This window comes from Anabrus simplex, chromosome 1, assembly GCF_040414725.1.
Source record: "Anabrus simplex isolate iqAnaSimp1 chromosome 1, ASM4041472v1, whole genome shotgun sequence".
In the NCBI taxonomy this organism is placed as follows: Eukaryota; Metazoa; Arthropoda; class Insecta; order Orthoptera; family Tettigoniidae; genus Anabrus; species Anabrus simplex.
Window position 1 is genome coordinate 1105181250 of NC_090265.1, and position 15887 is coordinate 1105197136.

Sequence of the window (15887 nt, forward strand, 5' to 3'; positions counted from 1 at the left end):
TTTATATATAACATTATGGGTGCTGTCCTGCCTATACTACTGACGCACATACTGAACTACTGTTTACTAAACGGAACTTTCCCTGCTGTATGGAAAATAGCCAATATTATATCGGTACTTACGAGTTTAGACCTACAATCACCCTCTGACTATCGTCCTATGTCCTTACTCCCTGCGATTTCTAAAGACTTTGAACGTTTAGTATACGAGGAAGTTCTGGAATACCTAAATAAAAATGCTCTTGTGGACCCTTTGCAATCTGGATTTGAGAAGGGTCACAGTACCGCGACAGCACTTTTGAAGGTTACTGAAGACATTAGAAACGCTATGGATAAACGACTGCTCACTATACGTATTTTTCTTGACTTCAGTAGCGCCTTTTACACTATAGTAATTCCGACTATGATAAAGAAAATGGAACTGCTAAATTTCGACCTGGCTGTGCTTAAGGTTTTTAGTTCTTATTTGAGTGACCGTCAACAGCTTCTAACAGTAAACGACAAGGCCTCTAAATGGAAAATGAAACTTAGTCTTGCCCCACAGGGCAGTATTCTACGGCCCCTAATTTTCTGTATTTATATCAATGACATACCATCTGTGACAGGAAATAACACACATGACCTCTGTGCTGACGATCTTCAAATATATCTACACTGCAAGACAATATATTAGCAGGGACCTCCGACGACTCAGTGTATATGCACAACGAAGCTCTCTTATACTAAACTGCAAAAAAACTCAGGCAATTATAATTGGATCACGAAAATTACTGAGCTGCTCAATGTCGCAATCCCAGCTATCCTACTGAATGTTTACATTATTCCCTACAGTAAAACGGTTAAAAATCCCGGCGTAATGATGAATGAAACAGTTGATTGGTCTGATCACACGAAAGAAATACGTAAAGAGATTTTTGGAGTTCTTCACCCTTTTAAACGGCAGAGGGATGTATTTCCATTTGAGCTATAGGCCAAACTAATGCAGACACTCATTCTCCCTATTCTTGATTATTGTGGCGTTGTTTTAGTTGACATGACGACAGAAGAAACACTTAAACTTCAACGAGCACTGAATTCCTGACTGTGATTTATTTACAATATCGAGTACGATGTTCATACCACCCCATACTATCAGGCTGTCTCATGGCCGATATCTGATAAACTTCGGCAGCTACACACTTTAACGATGGTGATCAGAGAGGTAGCTGAAAGTCAGCCACTGTATATTTCTTCTACATCTTTTTATCATCATTTCACAACTTAAATACACGTTCTAGATTCATTCTTTCTATTCCACTGCACCGCACAAATAAAATTAATAGATCATTTGTTGTGACTGTCGCCAGATTTTGGAATTCCCTGCCAGTTCAGGTCAGAGAAACTACCTTTTTTTAAAAAAATCACGATTTAAGGTCACCTGCCGAGACTACTGCTGAGGACAGCTGACTGAATGGTTGAAGTATGAATGTGTGCGTTCCTGAGGACTAGCCATTTTTAAGAGTTTTTAATATTAATTAGTTCTAATATTAATTTAGTAATTTATTTAAATTTATTTTCAATTCTATTAATTTATTTAGTTTTAACTATTTTAAGTATCTCAGTATTTTATTTAAGATTCTGATTAGTACGTGGTTAAGTGTACGGGAGGGCCTGGAGCCCTAACTTCTCCACTGTACTGAAGGCACTAACAAATAAACAAATAAATATATAATGTAAAGCGTATGGGTATATATATTTTGTTAGTTGGTAAAGAAAAATACACGTTAGAACATATGCTATGCAGGGTTTACCTTGTCCTATTAGTTTCCAACGCGGTTAGGGCCAGGCATGTGTGAGCTTGCATCCGGGAGATAGTGGATTCGAACTCCACTGTAGGCAGCCCTGAAAATGTTTTCCCGTGGTTTCCCATTTTCACACCAAGCAAATGCTCGGGCTGTACCTTAATTAAGGCCACGGCCACTTTCTTCCCACTCCTAAGCCTTTCCTATCCTACCGTCGCCATAAGACCTATCTCTGTCGGTACGGCGTAAAGTAAATTGTTAATTACTTTTCCACGCAAGCCTGGGATACAGAATATAGTAGTATAAAGTTACAGTTTTGTGACGCTAATATTCGTATGTATAATTTTTATTAACGTGCCAGAAACCAACGACACTGAGCTTTTTCCATTTCAACACCGTTTTAAGGGTTACCGATCCAAGCCGGGGTTTGATCCTGCGAACTCACACTCAGAAGGACAGCGACACAACCAACTGAGCCACATGAAAAGGAGGCGTTTGTGATTATTGTTATAAATAGATGCAGTTAGTATTTTTACAAAGGTTTTATGAGGAGCATTTATTAAGGCGTACGTTTTCTTACTGTCCTAAATGCACGAGGCCGGACAGAAGAACTAGCTGGAAGCTAAGGAGCCTTGCAGCGGTGTCGCTTCCTTCTCTGTTCACTTTTCCAAACCAAACTCTATGGCGTAACAGCCCCGAAGCGCCCTCGCCTACCAAGCGACGGCTGTTCAGCCCACAGGCCTGCAGATTACGAGGTGTCGTGTGGTCAGCACGACAAATCCTCTCCGCCGTTATTCCTGGCTTTCTAGACCGGGGCCGCCATCTCACCGTCAGATAGCTCCTCAATTATAAACACGTGGGTTCAGCGTACCTCGAACCAGCCCTCAGATCCAGGTAAAAGTGCCTGACCTGGCCGGGAATCGAACCCGGGGCCTCCGGTAAGAGGTAAGCACGCTACCCCTACACCGTGGGGCCGGCTGGTTACTTTCAGGTCTCCTTATTTTCGAATTTGACTTAAGGCATCCTGCACTCGATTCCCGGCACTGACAGAGTTAAGAAAGGCTTGGGATGGGGAGGATGTAGCCTTGTTTTTGGGTGCAGTAGAGTTTTCCTTGAGTCTCCGTAATCGAAATATCTACGGCCCGGAAGGTAGTCACCTTCACGGGGTGTAATACCAAAGTGGTTCTTTTTTTTAAGAAGACAAATTAAATGAAGATTCTACTTCCTCACAAACGAAGAACGATATTATCAATTTTACGAATAGTTTCAATAATGCAGCCGGTTTATGTTAAGAGTACAGAAGATATGATTATACATGGTAACAATCAAAACCAACAATATCCACTGAAGATCCGTCACCGCATTCGGTAGGACCGGCTTTCTTTTCATATCCACTGGGTGAGTTGGCTATGCGGTTAGGGACGCACAGCTGTGTGCTTGCATCCGGGAGATAGTGGGTTCAAACACCACTGTCGGCAGCTCTAAAGATGGTTTTCTGTGGTTTCCCATTTTCACGCCAGGCAAATGCTGGGGCTGTAGCTTAATTAAGGCCACAGCAGCTTCTTCCCACTCTTAGCCCTTTCCTTTCCCATCGTCGCCATAAGACCTACTGTGCGACGTAAAGCAAATTCAAAAAAAATTATTTTCACAACCCCTTCCAAGGAAAAGTTGTATCGACACTACTGGCTTGGACTTACACCCTACCCACTGAAATTATTTTGTGGGTACGCCACTGCATCCACTCACCATTTAAGGTACAAGGTAAGTCCGAAGAATGGTTGGATACTCAAAATACACCACCATAAATGATGCGGTTCTGGCTCAAAAGTATAAGGAAAGGTAAGTGTTTTAAGTAGAATCCGTATCAATAGAACGTGACTTCCCATTTCGGAGTACGTTTTTAAGTTGTTCGTATCGTACGTACACAGAACAGACTTGCTGGCCTTGTTTCAATCTACTGGAAGCATATGAACTAGTTGAAATATACACTTTGAAATGAAACGCACATCATAACCTATGATATTTTTTTTGTGGAATACTGTCCGGCTCCATGGCTAAATGGTTAGCGTGCTGGCCTTTGGTTACAGGAGTCCCGGGTTCGATTCCCGGCAGGGTCGGGAATTTTAACCTTAATTGGTTAATTTCGCTGGCACGGGGCTGGGTGTATTTGTCGTCTTCATCATCATTTCATCCTCATCACGACGCGCAGGTCACCTACGGGTGTCAAATCAAAAGACCTGCATCTGGCGAGCCGAACTTGTCCTCGGACACTCCCGGCACTAAAAGCCATACGCCATTTCATTTCATTTGTGGAATACAATTTAGTATTTACGAAGATGCACGGTACGACGCAAGTAAAGTTTATATTCGTAATTAATGCCACTGTATGTGGCGTAGGATCATTAATTTATTGTTGGTAATTAGTAACTTAAGTAGGCCCAGTTAGTTTCTTTTTTCCAAGACAATGATAGAATAGTACGTGGCAAGCATTCCTTTCACTTTAGTGTAAATACTTAGTAGCAAGTAGTTATGAAGTCAAAGAAATATAACTTCCTTAACGTCTTCATTCGACGTACGAGTCACCATGAGCAACGTCGTACACCTTTAACCATACGTGCGTCGCGGATAGATTTAGAATAGAACCTAAGCTTTTGATAAGCACTCTAATGATTAGGAAATGTGTACTATCACCTCTGTTACCCCCCGACTAACATTTAGAAGGTGAAAAAATATTGGACTATTGGGACTCGAAACAAACGATCTTGCCGTAACGACTACGGCTACCTAGGAAGCTTGGTAGTAAGTTGCGTGTGTGCAACCCATGTACAGGTAGTCAGTTACAACAACTTGCTAGCTTGTGAAATCTTTTAAAAATTATGTGATAGCTGGACAGGATGCTTGATATATTTTACTAATATATACGCTACATAGTTTATATTATAACAATTTATTTTTCGTATAGCATCATGCAGATATACTGTATGTTCATCTTCATGTGTAGCCGTCTTGATTCTTACAGTAGCGTCCACGATAGGAACAAAGTCTCAGATAAGAGCGTTAACTGCATCCCCAACTTCGGCATAGCTAAACTCGAGAATATTCTTCGACATTGCACATAAACGAAAGTCATAGTACGCGTTTTCATCCGAAATTTCAGATAAATGTGCAAACTGCCACATAAATTTAAACCGTACTTTTATCTGCCTGTCGTAGTAGGTTACAGGCCCTAAGTGAGGGTCTGTCAGCTAATTTTGCTTTTCTTCTAAAAGTTCCACAGAATCATACGACTCTATTTCACAGTAAAAACACTTTAAAAACAGCTTACAGTGTTGGTTACTTTCATTGTTCTTGTTTATGCTCTCAGAATCGAGTGCCAACATAACCGCTGCTCAAGGACTGCAATAATGATATGGTTAAATACTTATTAGATTATTATTAGATCATAAGCATATTATCGTTGTAAAATATTCTGTTCTGTAAAACTGAAATATATTGGCACCGTGTTATGAATTAGGCCCTATTATAAGAGACATTCACAAGTGAGGCATCCATTCCCAAACGGTGTCAGCCTATTGTATATGAAAAAATCATGTGTTGGTATCAATGGCCTAGGCTGTGAATCACCTACTGATTTTTTTGTCTTACAGCACAGCACCAAAACCCTCGAATATTGCATTTGAATATCCTATGCATTTCCAAGTTGGCCCTTATTCAATGCCAGAAATCCAATATGGCAGACATAATAATGTTCAATAATAAACGGTTGCTTGCAGTAGCGGCGATTACAGGCGCGAGGGAAGCAGTTCCCTCCCCCCCTACTTTGTGGAGATTTTGTTTTAAATTTCATTTTAGACACCTGACTATTATTTAAGTTTCGACAGACTGAATAACCTAAGATTTATTTAACAAACGCCTGCAACTAAAAATTATAAAAAGCAATGCATATAATCCCTATTGTTGTTTCCACTATTTCCTTCCTTTAATGTCTTTAATTATTAAGATAAATACTTAGGGGAAATACTCACAAAATGTCGTTCGTTTCGGCTAACCGATTCATACAGCGCAGCAGTGTTTAGCACATGTTGCGACGAAGGGTAGCAGGGGTATATTTTTGACAAGGTCATGGACACAGGTATGATTCACCCTCTTTCCGCTAGCATTCGTCATTCTGGCAGTCTCCCTCAGTAAATGTGTTTAGTTCTATCTAGTGTCTGTCACTTTGTTAGTGTGTAGTCAAATACTAATAGCCCATTGCAGAAACGGTGTTTAGACGATGTCTAAAGTTAAACAATATCTAAGTATGGCTGCCGCATTGCAGTGACGTTTTTATCACTTAGATGCTGTCTAAAACCGATGTTCAACCGGCCATGTTTAAACACTGCCGAGAACACTGTTTAACCTCAAATGTGAGCAGTGAATTACAATCAGAAGTTATGTACTAAGAAATATATAATTTGTATTATTATGTTGAGATGATTCCGGGAAGAAAGTTTAGTCCGACGGCCTCTCTGTGGGTCGTCCGCTGCGTAATCGCAGCCATTCATTTGAAATGTACGGGGAGGTATAGCTTAAAATAGAATTTCGCTATTCAAGAGACTTATTTCTTGAGACTCACAAAGGGACAGTCCAGTAACTATGACTTTGACTACAATTCTTGGAAACTAATATGTTTTATTATATAGTGCATGAGATAATTTCAATGGAATTATTAGTACGGTAACTTCGACTATATATATCAGAATTACTTGTCCCGATCGTCAGAGGGCTGTCACATACATCAACTTATATTTACTGCCAAGTAAGCAAACATAATAGTGACAAGTAAAAATTAGTTTGTGTGTGGAATTTTTGTTAATAATCGTCACACTAATTCTGATAAGTTCTCGGTAGCAATGAGATAGGAAAAAAGCAAGGACTGGGGAAGAAGGGCGGTGGCCATAACAACAGCCCTAGCATTTGCTTTGTGCAAAAACAGGAAAACTACGGAAAACAATCTTCAGGGCTGCCGATGATGCGTTCCGAACCAGAATACAAAATACATCTATATGGCCCGTACAACTCATTCTGTTATACAATATTATAATTTAATCTTCCCTTTGCCAAAGCTATTTAGATTACTATAATCAACACTAAAATCACTATAATCAAAGCTACACTTCCTCGTTCGGTGGCCCGTCACTTTAGTGTCGATAATGTTATGCAATTTAAATTCCACCGAAAGCGATATTCTTATCTGTGGGCAAATCATGCTCATCCTTAGCCATATTTGAGTAATGTGTAGGAAGACAACAGCTGACTAGCGTTCGGTGCAGGCACCCACGAATTTCATTGGTTGCGAGAAGCAAAGTGTTGCATGAAAGATATTTCTATCTCCATTTTCGAACCAATATTTAAACTTTAAACTATGTCTAGTTATTGTTTATGCAATGGAATACCGTGCTCAACTTAGACATTGTTTAGGTAGACGTTATCTAAGACTTAAAACTAGTCATCGTTTCTACAATCGGCCCTAAATGATATTTTAATAGTATAATCACGCCGAATTTCTATTTAATGGTAATACGTCTGTAATGATTGTCCCTTTGGTGAATGTTTTATTGTATATTAATATTATTACCGCACTTAAGTTGGTAGACTCAATCATTACGTCTCTATCAATATTTGTCCAGAGAACACTAAAAAGTCTAATTTTTTCAATTTTTATCTGCTCTAGCCCTTAAAACCGTGTACATTTTTCTGTCTATACATTTTTGGCCCCTTCTTCCCGCCCCCAACTAGTGAATGCTTGTCCCATTACGAGGGTAAGCAAACTGCACTGCTCAGTTCCAAAGTGACCTTTGTCCATATGTTAGTTATCCTAATACCACAGCCTACTTGATTAACAATTGAATTATTAATTCTTTACGTTATTTTAATGAATAATACACGTTTTCCAATTGGCAACATTGCTTTCCTAGATAAATAAAATCAATACATTCGAATTAGTGCTAATAAAGGAGCGTTTTTTACGGAGCGAATGTTTGGCGCGAATTTATTCGGAGCTCTGCTTTACTTACGAGTAATCTGACAAGCGGTAATTTCAAATTCTTAGTGATACATTTACTACATGGTGAAATGAATAGGAGCATGCTCTAACAATGTTGTTGGTATTATATAACCAAAAGTACACATATAGCAGCGTTAGTCGTCGGTGAATAAGTTAAATTTGCTTGAGCATTGTTCCTCGACAGAAAATTTTATAACCCACCACCATACTTGCTTGGTCCTACTTTTGTTTGCGCCGACTGACGTAAGAACGATGTTCTTTCATGTTCCTTATTCAGAAACAATGCTATTTCGGACTCTGCCTACTTTTTTCCTTTTTCTGCTCTTTCAGGCAAGCGAAATGCTTCCTTTTTAAAGCATGGGTCAAGGAAGGTGGCAAGTTTTGGAACAGTTCGTGATTCATAAACAAAGAGTCTCTTTTCCACTGCACTCGAAAGGGAAACTGACAATTGTTCATCGACATCCATCAACAAGATTCATGTTATATTAGTGAGTTCCAGAGGCAACCCGTGCACGAGAGGAGTAATTTTTGAGCAAGTCACATACTGTTCTCCCGAGAAAACGATTGGACTAGTTTCTATCGGTGAGGTGATTTGAAGCATTTCTTGCAGAAATCACCACTCCACCGCTTAAAAGACAATTAATGATATTTATATTAATTAATGAAAATGTCGTGTATATAACTATGACGCATTTCTAAGCGTATGATTCCTGGTTAGACAATTAGAGTACTTGTTTGTAATTTTTAATACAATTTGCATTATTACTGTATCAGTGGTGGCACGTGACTTTCGTCACTGGGGCTTCAACAGAAGAAAAGAATTGCACCTCCCTCAACATCCTCTCATCCTCCCCCCTCATGGACCTCTCCCGTCGTGGTCCGTAACCTCCTAAAATAAGATGATAGAAGTTTTGGAAATGTCATCGAATACGAGAGAAGCAGATAATACATGCCGATATTTACCACATGCAAAATAAGAAATATTTCAGATTCAACTTACCCTGTGCAGGCAGCTTAATACAAAAATACATCCTACCCTCCTTGAGGGATGCAAACTTATCTATAACTGCTTGGTTGAAGTCCACTGAGCCTCAAAACAAGTCACAGTTGACAGCATAGCAAGAACATTAAGTCTATCTTCGGTCACTGTGCTCACAAGAAAGACTTTATTCTCTTCAGGGTTGAGAAGCACCTTTGTGCTTCCGATGTCGTCATGGGAACAGTAATAACTACATTTAAAAGTTTTATGCTTTCGCCAAAGACACTCTGCAACTAATTTTCTGAAAGAAACAGTGCCGTAGCCCCAGAAACAGTTCGAAAATCATTTCTCATATATAATACAGTATTTCAAGTTCGGTTCTCAGTTTCGGTTTGTCGAGAAACGGGTAGGCTTCTTACGCTTTGTGCAAAAGTCAGTGGAGAAACTGCTTCTCGAAGCTGCCGAAATTCTAAGCTTGAGACATGTTTGGTGCAAGAAGCTGGTTTGTGAATTGAAACACTTCCCTTCTTGAAGAATGCTCGTGTCACAAATTTCTTTTGCCGCAACTCGTTTCGAGGTACACGGTGGCCCTCGTGATAGCTCAATGGCGTGGGTAGTGTGTCATGTTCATCAGCGATGCGGTCACTTTTATTTTCCCGAACCATTTTCATAGCAGCCGCGAAACTTGAAAATGTGCCTTTGATTTCCAACGGATCTGAATTTCGCTTTTGTAGTTGACTGTATAATATGTCCACGTGAGGAATTATCTGATGGAAAACAGCCAACCAGAACCGAAGTAACGGATGCTCCAAATTTGAACGTAATTCCCTTGTTTGCGATATGGTGTTAGGCTGTCGAAATGTAGTTTCTAGTTGATCCAGGCATTCGATGAGGGCATCTCGGTTCTCGAAAACTACTTCAGCGGTCCTTGATTTAAAATTCCACCTTCTGTTTGAAGCATGAGGTAGGGTACTCTTCTACCAAAAACTTCGGTCAATGCACCTGATCACTGTGGGGAGTTATGAAATAAGCTGGGGAATTCACTTAAATCTGCAAAAATATGCGGACATCCCTACTCTGCCTTGTCGCTTGTGCCATGACTCAGTTCAAAGAATGGGCATAACAGTGAACATAATGTGCATCCTTAAAATATTTCCTGATGAGAGCTTGCACTCCTGAATGGCGACCCCTATGGGTGGGGCGGAAGAATAACACACGCGGTATCCCCTGCCTGTCGTAAGAGGCGACTAAAATGGGCCCCAGGGGCTCTGTACTTAGGAGCGTGGGTAGGCGACCACGGGGTTATTAGTTGAGTCCTGGCATTGCTTCCACTTAATTGGGCCAGGCTCCTCACTTTCATCTATCCTATCCGACCTTCCTTGTTCAACACTTGTTCTTTTCCGACCCCAACGCTATTAGGTTTTCGAGGGCTAAGGAGTCTTTCATTTTCACGCCCTTCGTGGCCCTTGTCTTTCCTTGGCCGATACCTTCATTTTTCGAAGTATCGGATCCCTTACATTTTTCTCTCTGATTAGTGTTATGTAGAGGATAGTTGCCTAGTTGTACTTCCTCATGAAACAATAATCACCACCACCATGTGAATGGCGACCACTCATTACATTTTCCCCATTGTAACTTTGTGAAATTATCCTGGTTATCTACAACTTCGCTCAAATAAGATTTTGAACACTCTGCTACTGTCTTAGAATCATGACTAGTGGGTGAGAGGAAACCCCAAAATCTCTTACCGTTGGGAAGAACGTAACTCAGTACAATAACTAATTTACTGTAGTTGATATATAGATGGTCTCGTCTGCGATACCGAAATGACGTGAGCTGTGGTGATTTCCTTCTTTACTTTCTCGCGACAGATTACAAACATGCACGAAAGCAATTCATTCTGAATGTCTTTCGGGGTGGTTTTGAAAACAGTAGCTTTGGACAGAATGTCCCTTAATGCAATGTCAATTTCGGAACTAAAATTATTGAGGCCTCGAAATATGCCAGGATGCGCCAATTCACTCGTTTCCTCATGCTCGCGCATTGTCAACTCAAACGCGCCACATAACTTTACACAGCCGGTGATTTTTGACAGCACATAATGATATTTTGGTACTTGATCGTTGTGTCTTTCCACAGACTGCCTGCAAGCATAGTTAAGTTGCTGCCGGATATCGTGTCTTCACAGAAGATCGAATTCTAACTGGTCAAGCATATGAAATTTAGAACTTTCTTGTTTCTTTATTTTCTGGGACGTATGTCTTAAATCGACCACTCCGACTTTAGTCCAAGCCCCTTCGCTTTCATCACTCACGAAACTTAAACAAGGAAAACAAAATAACCTGTTAGTAACTTCGCACCCACAAATCCACTCGGTTCTTTTGTATATATCCTTTCTGAATTTATGCACGGTTCCTTTACTTTTACTTTTAGTCTACCTCGTTTTATCAAGATCAGGCATTGGGCGCCCGGCATCCTTAATCTCAAGTTTTCGCTCAGGGGGGTAAGACGTTTGATACTCGGAGTATTGATTATGACCATTGGGTGGACTACCTCCCAGAATCATTAGGAGGAAAGGATAAATGGGATTATATAGGGGGAGAAGATCTTGTGGAGTAATATGGAGGTACAGATATACTTGATAAAGAAATTTCAAAAGAGGAAGTAGTAGGGGTGATAGCGAAACTTAAGGTTAGGTAAGCGGGGGTAGCAATAATAACAAAAACTTCTCCTTGGAAGAAATAGGTAAATACAGGAAGATGATAGAGGCATTAGTAAAACTATTCAACAGGATCTTTGAGGGCGGTAGGTTTCCAAAAGTGTGGAAAACCGGGATTATATGCCCAATATATATGAGAAAAGGTGACAAGAATCTCCCGAGTAATTATAGAGGTATAACCTTACTAGACTCCTTGAGTAAGATTTAGACAGGAGTACTAGGGAATAGAGTGAGAGACTGGGCGAAAGAGCAGTCGAAACTGTCATTTTTTCAGGGTGGTTTGAGAAAGGGAAGAAGAAAGACACGTAAAATAATGACAGTGAATAGGCTGGAGAAATACCTGAATAGGGAAAGAGGTAAAGTATATCTAGCGGCCATAGAGTTGGAAAAAGCGTTCGATACAGTGAGTAGGAGAGCGTTAATGGAAAAGGAAGAATGGCGGTGTCAAAAAATATTATCCGAACGATCAAATCAAATCAAATCAAAATCTCTTTATTTGCAAATGAGGTGTCTACCTCGGTGGCAAATGGTACACTAAAATACATTATTGTCAAGCACTAAATTTTAAATTAACAAGAGACGAAGAAAATTTTCCTAGAATACAATATTATACAATTTATGCTAATAATTTGTTCTATTAAACACACACATCATCCTTAATAAATTTATATTGTTTACAAAATTCTACTTATAATATCTTACAAACATAGTCAACTCATATACAGTATGTGAAATTACTTCTAATAATAATATACAACTGGTATAAGATTAAAATTAACATTGAATTTATTTGCATATTTATATTTTACCCATTTTGGAACCTAAGTAGCATAACGACCTGCTGCGTCTTAGCCAGAGCCCCTTTTGCCACCACTTTTCAGAGTTCCTGAAGGGCCTTCACAGCTACCGTAGCGGTCCCAGGGCCCTCGAAGTCCCCACTGTACTTCACCCCTACAGGCAGTCTCCTACTTGGGCTGTCCAAACTCCATGGACCAGGGGATGGAATTAATTTAATCACACATATTTTTTATTTACAATATCCTGCACTGGTCGAATGCCCTCTAACATTTCATTTATTTTCTCTGTTGTTGTTTATTCTCTTCTTGAATATCTGTACAGATTTTGGAAAAGGATCAAACACTACCCCTGGTAAACTGTTCCACTCCTTCACGCCCTTCCCAATGAATGAAAATTTACCCCAATCGCTTCTGCTAAAATTCCTTCTAATTTTGTACTTGTGGTCAGTTCTACCAATATAATTATTTTCCAACTGAAGCCTCTCACGGATATCTCTCCATGCTCCTTCTCCTGTATAGGCTCTATATAATCCTATAAGTCTAGTTATCTCCCTTCTCTTACTTAAAGTTTCCCAACCAAGTTCCTTTATCATTTCTGATACACTACTCTTTCTCCTGAAATCCCCTGTTACAAACCTTGCTGCTTTCCTCTGCACACCATCTAGTTCTTTTATTAGGTATTCTTGGTGAGGATCCCAAACACTGTTTGCATATTCCAATAATGGACGAACCATACTTAAGTAACTTTTTTCTTTTAATTCTTTGTTGCATCCTTTAAGTAGCCTCATTATGACATGTAACGATCTGTATGCTTTCCCAACAATGTCATCAACATGACCCTTCCAGTGCAAATTACTTTCAAATCTTACACCTAAGTATTTGCACTTGCCATCTTTAGGGATAACTACCTCATCCAAAGTATATTCAAATTCAGTTTTAAAGCTCCTGTTTGTAAATGTTGTAACAGTTGATTTGCCTCCATTAATCTTCATATTATTTTCTTCAACCCATTGTTGGATACTCTCAACGTCCCTTTGTAATTCTGAGCAATCCTCAATGTTATTTATTTCCCTATAAACAATTATGTCATCTGCATACAATCTTATTTTCGATGTTATATTGTTCCCTAAATCATTTGCGTATATTAAGAAAAGTAACGGACCGATTATACTACCCTGTGCAATTCCCTTCCAAACTTTCTCTTCCTGTGATATATTATTTCCTACTTTTACTTTCTGAACCCTTGAATTTAGAAATGTTCTTATCCAACGTATAACCCTTACGTCCAATCCTATTCCCTCCAATTTCTTTAATAATATTCCATGTTCCACTCTATCAAAGGCTTTGGAAAGATCTATGGCTATGCAATCTAACTGGCCTCCTGAATCCAACTGATCTGATATGTCCTGCTGAAATCCCACCAGTTGTGCCTCACAAGAAAATTTCTTTCTAAATCCATACTGGCTCCTCATGAACCAATTTTTATCATCACATATCCCTCTGATGTACTTTGATATTAAACTCTCCAGTATTTTACAAACTATACTGGTCAGGCTGATTGGTCTGTAGTTCTCTGGTTTCCTTTTATCACCCTTTCCTTTATAAATTAGTATTATTATAGATTCCTTCCATTCCTTTGGTATTACACTATTATTTATGACATAGTCAAAGAGAAATTTTAAATAAGGCACTATGTACCACCCCATTGTCTTTAATACCTCCCCAGTAATTTGATCACTTCCTGCTGTTTTTCCTTGCTGAAGAAGTTGGATTTCTCTGAAAATATCTTCATTTGTGAATGAGAAGCTTCTTGTTTCCCTATGTGTATCTCCCTCTCTATCTTCTGTTATGGTTTCCAAGTCCTGACAATCTTCTACTGAATCTCTGAATTCCCTACTGAAGAGGTTTGCTTTCTCAGTATCTGTTAAATAGTGTTCACCCCCTTCTCCCACCATTGTAGGAATTTGGATTCCTTTTCCTTTTTGATCCCTGATATATGAATACAGCTTTTTCCATTTCCCTTTGTGGTCATTACACTCTTGAAGAATGCCATTCATATAATTCTCTTTTGCTTCCTTTTTCACTCTATTCAGTTCCCTCATTAGCTGTTTTCTAGTTTCTCTATTCTCCCTACCCTCTTTTATTTTCCTGTTTACTATTCTACATTTTCTTTTTAATTTTCTTATTTCCCTTGTATAATAAACAGGGTCTGAGGTCATTTTATCCTTCTTAACGGGTACAAATCTCTTCTCTCCTTCCCAAATGATTCCTTTAAATTTAGCCCAAAGTGTATCCACATTACTCCCTTCACTTATCCAACAACTGAATTGTGATTTAAGGTAAGTCCCAAATTCATCAACTTTAGTTTTTCTGTATAATTTCTTGTCTTGTTTAGGCGATATACGAGAATGTATATTGTTGCTTTAAACTGAAGGAAAATTTAGTAGGCAGTCTGATAGATTATAGGATAGGATTAAAACAGGGCTGTAAGTTATCGCTGCAACATCCCCTAACAATGATGGTGAATGACGTTCGGAAGAGAACGTCATAGGGAAGTGCGCACACAAGACAAGTTAAAAAAGAGCCAATAATTCAGAATAAATCAGATAATAACACAACAAATATACAAGGAAGCAAGGAAGAGTGCTCTAACCAACCCACAAATAAAAAGGGAGTGGTGGCGATTCCTAGGAATGCGAAGGAATTCACCGAAAAACAACACCAAGATTTTCAAAAAAAGAAATAAAAATATAATTATCATTATTAGGTAAATAATAGATACATTAAAATTATATTTGAAAATCATAGTTTGGTAAAATAATAGTGAAGAAATACTTGCAACGAACAGAAAAATAAGTAGCATAAATAATTTAAGTGTAAATAGCATAGTCCTATAATAAATGGTACCATTTTAACGAACAATAAAAGTTCAAGTGCACCACCCTACTCCTAACATTACAAATAATTAGACAACCCATATGTCAAATAAAATTTAAAATGTAAATGAAAGCAAAAATGGGTTGGACAGGAAAATAGAGGGCTTTTGACAGCACCCAGTGGAGGCAAATTCCCCACAATACCCACATGAACGAAGTTCTTTCACGTTAAACAAAATCAGAACACAAATACCGACATAATGTCACCATACAAGTTCGCACAGAATTAGAAAAATAGCTCCAAATGAAAAATAATTTACAATCGCAAAAACCATAGAAGGCAAGGGCAATTAATAAAACACCAGAAACATATTTAAAAAGGAATGAACCATTCACTTCACCAGACTGAGACCGAAAATTGAACACGGCTTAAGAAGAACACAATTCATTGTAATATTCGCGGAGCCATACACAATATGCTGTATCGCACACGCGACCATCCACAATAATCAAAAATTACATAATAGCAAAGCACGAAGAGATAATCAACAATAGAAGATAAGATAAGAACCAGACCCCATATCTCTCGAGCTAGGGCTATCCAAGTCCCTCGATTTAAAACCCCTAGATGTTACAAGTACATTGTTGAAAAGTTAATATAATATTAATGCGGGTTTACATATATACTAG